We start from the raw sequence: 8118 nt of genomic DNA on the forward strand, positions 1-8118 counted from the left end.
AAACCAACAGAGGCCATATCAACAGTACAATAATGTGAATACCACTCCTATCCCAATGACTTACACTCAATTGCTACCGTATCTGATTCAGAATGGGACTGTCGTGCCAAGGGCATTACCTCCAATGCCGAAGCCGCATAAGCCTTGGTATGATGAGAATGCTAGATGTGCCTTTCATGCTAATTCAGAGGGTCATACAACAGAGAATTGCAAGGTGTTCAAACTCCGGGTTCAAGAGTTGATAGATCAGAAAATATTGTCTTTTGTTGATGTTCCAAATGTTGGGAATAATCCTTTGCCTAAACATGATAGTTCAGGTGTCAATGCTATAGAAAGTTCAACTAAAGATGTATTGATAAAGGATGTGTTCAAGTTGAAGACTCTTTTAACAGTGGTCCATGCTAGATTGATGGAAGCAGAATTGATGAATGGAGTACATGATAATTGTGTGGTGTGTTCATCCAACCCTAATCAGTGTGGTGAATTCAAAATTTATCTTCAATGTTTGATGGATCAACGGGTTATTCAGTTCACTAGAGCAAAGATTGATGAGGACGTTGCTGTGATTGTGCCTGTGTTTGATCAGGAGAGGCTTCCCAAGCCTTTTGTGGTCCCTTATCAGGGAAATATTGACCTAGAGCCAGTGAAGAAGATTGAGCCCATGGTTATTTATGTTCCCGCTCCATTCTCATTTGACAGTACCAAAGCAGTGCCTTGGAACTATGAGCCTGTAGTTTATGTGGGTAACAAACCAGTAATCTTGAAAGAGCCAGATGTGACTAACATCGCTGGAGCTAGTGGTGTGACTCGAAGTGGAAGGGTTTTCGCTCCTGAAGTGATCCCAAACAAAGAAAGTGTACCAACAGTTGAACCAACGAAAGGGAAAGAGGTGAATCCTCCAGAAGTAGGAGAAGGCTCATCTAAGAAAGCAGTGACTGCTGAAGAGGATAGAGAATTCTTGAAGATCATCAAGAAGAGTGATTACAAGGTCGTAGATCAGCTCAACCAAACTCCTTCAAAAATCTCCATTCTTTCTCTACTTATGAGTTCTGAGGCTCATAGGACTGCTCTATTGAAGTTCTTGAAGGAAGCTTATGTGGCAGAAGACATCAGTGTTATTCAGTTTGATAATGTGGTTGCTAATCTCAATGCTAGTAGTTGTTTGATGTTCACTGATGATGATTTACCCCCTAATGGGTGAGAACATAATATGGCGCTTCATATCTCCATTCAGTGTACAGATGTTACTTTGGCTCGAGTACTGGTGGATACAGGTTCATCCTTGAACGTGTTACCTAAGACTACCCTGGCACAATTGAATATTGAAGGGGTGCAGATGAGACCCAGTGCTTTGATAGTTAAAGCTTTTGATGGGTCTAAGCGAACAGTTATTGGGGAGATTGACCTCCCAATCCTGATTGGCCCTCAAACTTTCCGTATTACCTTTCAGGTAATGGATATTAGGCCTACCTATAGCTGTCTGTTAGGTAGACCTTGGATCCATGCTGCTGGAGCTGTCACCTCGACACTTCACCAAAAGCTGAAGTTTGTTACTTCTGGTAAGCTGGTATCAGTATCCGGAGAGGAAGATATTTTCGTCAGCCATTTGACTTCTTTCAGATACATAGAAGTAGGTGAAGACATTGTTGAAACTCCTCTCCAAGCCCTTGAAGTGGTCAATGTGGTCCAGACTAAGCCGAAACTTGTTGAAGAACCCAAGGGGGTCATGTCCTCGTGGAAGAGTGTGAAAGTTGCAATTGAAGTTGGTTGCCCTGGAAGTTGGGGCACAGTGATTGAACTACCAGAGAAGAAAGACAAGTGTGGATTAGGATATCAACCGTCTACTGAACTTTTCAAAGATCAGAAGATACATCAGGGGAAGGTTCCTGGAATCCAGGAAATATTCTCCAAAGCTGGTTTCCGAAGTGATGATCAAGTGAATGCTCTTGAAGATGAAGATCTAGATTTGTCCAAGATGGTGTTTTGTGGACCTCCGGATGCCGCTCTCACTAACTGGAAGGCAACAAATGTTCCAGATATAGTTTCTTGTTCAAAGTAATTTACTGTTTTCTAAAACATCCAATGGCATGCCCAAGGCATATGGATAGCTTTGTAGGGCCCATTTTGTGTTAATATTTAAGCGTTATCATCAATACAAAGCACATTTTTTGAGATCCATGTCTTTCATCTTTTTAATTTATTTATTTTTTACAAACAAATAAACAACAACAACAAAATGGCAATTTTTATTTCACATCACTTTCATTTTTCAAAATCTTCCTCTAAAAAGAAAAATCATTTCCATGCAGATCATTAATAACTGGATCCATTGAACACGACAATGCTATAATTCCGTATGACTTCGACCTCCCGATTAACCAAGCTGAAGAGGATGGTAAGGAAGACTGCGAACTTCCAGAAGAGTTGACCAGACTTTTGAAACAAGAGGAAAAGATGATTCAGCCTCATCAGGAACCAGTGGATGTGATCAATCTGGGGACTGAGGAGGATAGAAAGGAAGTCAAGGTCGGAACTGCTTTGAAAAGAAATGTGAAGGAGGAACTAGTCAAGCTACTACATGAATATGTGGATGTGTTTGCTTGGTCATATCAGGATATGCCAGGACTCGACACCGACATAGTTGTGCACAAGCTGCCGTTGAAGCCGGAATGCCCGCCCATCAAGCAGAAGTTGAGAAGAACTCGACCAGACATGGTTGTCAAGATCAGAGAAGAGGTCAAGAAGCAGTTTGATGCAGGTTTTCTAGCTGTTGCAACTTATCTGCAGTGGATTGCTAATATTGTGCCAGTTCCGAAGAAAGATGGAAAAGTTCGAATGTGTGTAGACTACAGAGACCTGAATAGGGCTAGTCCCAAAGATGATTTTCCGTTACCTCACATTGATGTATTGGTAGATAACACAGCTCAGTTCTCTGTATTCTCCTTCATGGACGGATTCTCAGGATATAATCAGATTAAAATGTCTCCCGAAGATATGGAGAAAACAACTTTCATTACACCATGGGGCACTTTCTGTTATAAGGTAATGCCTTTCGGCCTGAAAAATGCTGAGGCAAGCTATCAAAGGGCCATGGTGACTCTTTTCCATGATATGATACATAAGGAGATTGAAGTCTATGTGGATGACATGATTGCCAAGTCTCAGACAGAAGAGGAGCATGTTATTCATCTGAAGAAGTTGTTTGTAAGATTGAGGAAATACAGACTGCGCTTAAACCCTGCTAAATGCACTTTTGGAGTCAGATCTGGAAAGCTTCTAGGATTCATTGTGAGCCAGAGAGGCATAGAAGTTGATCTTGACAAAGTCAAAGCTATTCAAGAGATGCCAGCACCTCGGACAGAGAAGCAAGTTTGTGGTTTCTTGGGCAGATTGAACTATATTTCCAGATTCATCTCGCATCTGACAGCCACTTGCGAGCCAATATTCAAGTTGTTAAGAAAAGATCAAGCCGTTAGGTGGAACGATGATTGCCAGAGTGCATTCGATAAAATCAAACATTATCTGCAAGAACCACCAATCTTAGTGCCACCAGTTCCAGGAAGGCCTCTCATTATGTATTTGACAGTACTCGATGAATCCATGGGATGTGTACTGGGGCAACACGATGAGACGGGTAGAAAAGAGCATGTTATCTACTACCTGAGCAAGAAGTTTACAGAATGTGAAATCAGGTACTCCATGCTAGAAAAGACTTGTTGTGCATTAGCATGGGCTGCTCGTCGTCTGAGACAGTATATGATTTGTCATACAACAATGTTAATATCCAAAATGGATCCCATCAAGTACATCTTCGAGAAACCTGGATTAACTGGCAGAATCGCTCGTTGGCAAATGTTGTTATCAGAATATGACATTCAGTATGTAACTCAGAAGGCCATTAAGGGTAGTGTGTTATCAGAGTACCTTGCGCACCAACCAGTGGAGGACTATCAATCGATGAGACTCGACTTCCCAGATGAAGACGTCATGTACATAAGAGACTATGAGATTCCAAGCCCGGAGGAAGGACCCGAACCAGGATCGCGGTGGACGCTCGTGTTCGATGGTGCCTCAAATGCATTGGGTAACGGAATTGGGGCTGTTATAACTTCTCCAAAGGATTTTCATCTTCCCTTCACGGCAAGGTTATGTTTCCAATGCACCAATAACATGGCGGAGTATGAAGCATGTATCTTGGGAATTGAAGCAGCTATTGACCTACGAATCAAGATTCTTGAGGTGTATGGAGACTCAGCACTTGTCATCTATCAAATCAAAGGAGATTGGGAGACCTGCCATCCCAATTTGATCCCATACCGAGAGCATGTCATGAAGCTAATCCCCTACTTTGATGAGATTAATTTCCATCATATTCCTAGGGAGGAGAATCAACTAGCTGATGCCTTGGCTACTCTGTCATCTATGTTCAAGGTCAAGTGGGCTAACGAATCACCTGCTATTACAATTCAACGTCTAGACGAGCCAGCACATTGCTTGGTAGTAGAAGCAGAAATAGATGAAAAGCCTTGGTTTTATGACATCAAGCGATATCTTGAGAAGCATGAGTATCCAAATGATGTATCCATCACAGACAAAAAGACCTTGAGGAAATTATCAACCAATTTCTTCCTAAGTGGTGGTGTTCTATACAAAAGAAACTTTGATTTAGTTCTGCTCAGATGCGTGGATAGACACGAAGCCGACCTACTCATCAAAGAAATCCACGAAGGTTCTTTCGGCATTCATGCAAACGGACATGCAATGGCGAAGAAAATCCTTAGAGCTGGTTACTATTGGTTGACAATGGAAACAGATTGTTACCACTATGCCAGGAAATGCCATAAGTGCCAAATTTATGCTGACAAGGTGCATGTGCCACCTACTCCTCTGAATGTTTTATCAGCTCCATGGCCATTCTCAATGTGGGGCATAGACGTGATTGATATGATTGAGCCTAAAGCTGCAAATGGACATCGGTTCATTCTGGTTGCAATTGACTACTTCACTAAGTGGGTAGAAGCAACTTCTTATGCCAATGTGACAAAGCAAGTCGTCACTCGGTTTATCAAGAAAGAGATAATTTGTCGCTACGGAACCCCTAGCAAGATTATCACTGATAATGGATCAAATCTGAATAATAAGATGATGAAGGAGTTGTGCGAGAATTTCAAGATTGAACATCATAACTCGTCACCTTATAAGCCAAAGATGAACGGAGCTGTAGAGGCAGCTAACAAGAATATCAAGAAGATCATTCAGAAGATGGTGAAAATTTATAAAGATTGGCATGAGATGTTACCCTTTGCTTTGCACGGATATCGAACAGTTGTTCGCACTTCAACAGGGGCAACCCCTTTCTCACTAGTCTATGGCATGGAGGTTGTGCTACCGATAGAAGTGGAGATCCCCTCGTTGAGAGTCTTGATGGAGACGGAATTAGAAGAAGCGGAATGGATTCAAACCAGATTTGACCAGCTCAATCTAATCGAAGAAAAGAGGATGACAGCGTTGTGTCATGGTCAGTTATATCAGAGGAGGCTCAAGCGGGCATTTGACAAGAAGGTTCGACCTCGAGAGTTTAATGTAGGTGAACTAGTTTTGAAAAAGATAATCTCCCTCCATAAGGATTCACGTGGCAAGTGGATTCCAAACTATGAAGGACCATTTGTGGTGAAGAAAGCTTTCTCTGGTGGAGCTTTAGTTCTCACGAACATGGACGGAGAAGAGTTGACACACCCCGTCAATTCTGATGCAGTCAGAAAGTATTATGCCTAAGAAAAAGAGATGGATAATAAAAGCTCGCTAAGTTGAAAACCCGAAAGGGCGACTTAGGAAAAAAAAATGAGCATCCTGGTGAGTTAAAAACCCGAAAGGGCGGCTCAGGCAAAAATTAGGGATAAACAAAAAAATTAAGCCCGGTAAGTCGAAAACCCGAAAGGGCGACTTAAGCAAAAAAGGGTAAAATCTCCCGGTGAACTGAAACTCTTAAGGAGCAGTTCGCGCAAAAGTTAGGGAATATCCAAAAGCATAATACTGGAGCGACATAAGTCAACACTGCAACAAAGCTCAGATGGAAGAAAACAGTCCAATTACCATCTTCAGAAGCAAAGTAATAAAGACTAGAGGACATAGGGGAAAGCAGCAAAGTTGTATTTTGTTGGAAAATCAGTTAAATTTTTTTTTTGTTGCCATTTACTTGCTTTCTTTCTCTGTAATTTCCTCTTAGAGGGGTTTACATCTTCATGAACCCCATGTATGAGTTATTCTTCTCATCAAATAAAATTGTTCAGTTGAACATTGCTTTACCAATTGTTTCTGTTTTTCTGCTTAATGTCGCTTTTTATTTTTGATAAGAGAAAAACATTAAAATAGTGGAAACGACAAAGCTTTTGAAAACTTTAATTTGTTTTGATTTTGAAAGTATAAAAGGAATTTTTGTTGGTTTACAATAATGCATCTGGTTCACAAGACGTGGGACTTTTCCTGGATCATTGTAATCTAAGACAAGTTTGAAATGGATTTTCTTCCAGAAGCAAGAAGTCCTCATTGAAGCCCGCTTGGCGGAAAAGCTGAAATCAGAGTTTTTTTACAACAAAAAAATTATTTCATGGTGTCAGTGCTATTCAAGACAAGGCATTGGGGAATCCGAGCTTGATACCCACAAAATGCATAAACTAATATATGCATGCATTCACATTCATTTTGCATATCATGTACAAAAACAGATCATGCATAAACCTCAACCGAATTCAGCAACCTCTCAAGAAAGTTCAGTGTATTCCTCAGCAAACCAAGATGCAAGAGTTTTTTTTTTCTTAAAAGTAGAACAATTCTTTTCTTCAGTAAACACTTACATAAGTCAATCATTTTTAAGTGATTATTCTCAAGGCAAGTTTATTCCCCAACAAGGTGATTGATGTTCTCCCATTGGAAATCTGGTGTCAACGGAATTTCTGCTTGGTTTCCCCAATAGATATCTCCATACAGAGTTTCTCCAACATTATATTTTCTCCAGCAAAATTTCATGAACTCCCCAACAAGTCTTTGGGATCTTCTTATTCCCTAAAAGAGTCTTTTGTCAGCCAAGAGCAGCTGAACATGCGGTTATTCCCCAAAGGAAGCATTTTGTTTATTTCCCAGCAATTTGCATCAACCAAGAGCAGTTGAATGCTTTAGTTTTAGCCAAGAGCAGCTGAATACTATTTTATTTTCCAGCAGTTTACTTCAACCAAGAGCAGTTGAATGCATTAGTTTCAACCAAGAGTAGTTGGACACCATTTTATTTTGTGCAGTAGTTTCAGCCAAGAGCAGTTGGACACTATTTTATTTTACAGTTTTTGCTTCAACCAAGAGCAGTTGAATGCATTAGTTTCAACCAAGAGCAGTTGGACACCATTTTATTTTGTGCAGTAGTTTCAGCCAAGAGCAGTTGAACACTATTTTATTTTACAGTTTTTGCTTCAACCAAGAGTCATTGAATGCATCAGTTTCAGCCAAATGTTGTTGAATATGACATCTTTAGCCAAAAGCAGCTGAATATGATCATTTATTCCCCCAGGAGTGTCTGCCTTCAACGAATAATGTCTGAAGACCAGTCGAGCATGTTACCTTATAACAGATCCATCCCATAAATCTAATGTCAGTCAAGAGCAACTGAGCATGATTCTCTCATCCTCAGTCATTTGCATGTCATCTGAGAAATCAAGAGCATTTCTCATTTACATTCATGATTAAGGAATCAAGAGTATTTTTTTTTATCAATTTGCATTATCATGATTAAGAAATCAAGAGTATTTCTTAACTTATACATATTTCATTTACATTCATGATTAAGAAAACAAGAGTATTTCTTAACTCATCTGTATGTCATATGAGAAATCAAGAGAATTTCTCAATTCATTTACATTCATGATTAAGAAATCAAGAGTATTTATTAACTCATACATATTTCATTTACATTCATGATTAAGAATCAAGAGTATTTCTTGAGTCATTTTGCATGTCATCTGAGAAATCAAGAGCATTTCTCAATTCATTTACATTCATGATTAAGAAATCAAGAGTATTTCTTAACTCATACATATTTCATTTACATTCATGATTAAGAAATCAAGAGTA

The sequence above is a fragment of the Lathyrus oleraceus genome, chromosome 1 (genome assembly GCF_024323335.1).
Source record: "Lathyrus oleraceus cultivar Zhongwan6 chromosome 1, CAAS_Psat_ZW6_1.0, whole genome shotgun sequence".
In the NCBI taxonomy this organism is placed as follows: Eukaryota; Viridiplantae; Streptophyta; class Magnoliopsida; order Fabales; family Fabaceae; genus Lathyrus; species Lathyrus oleraceus.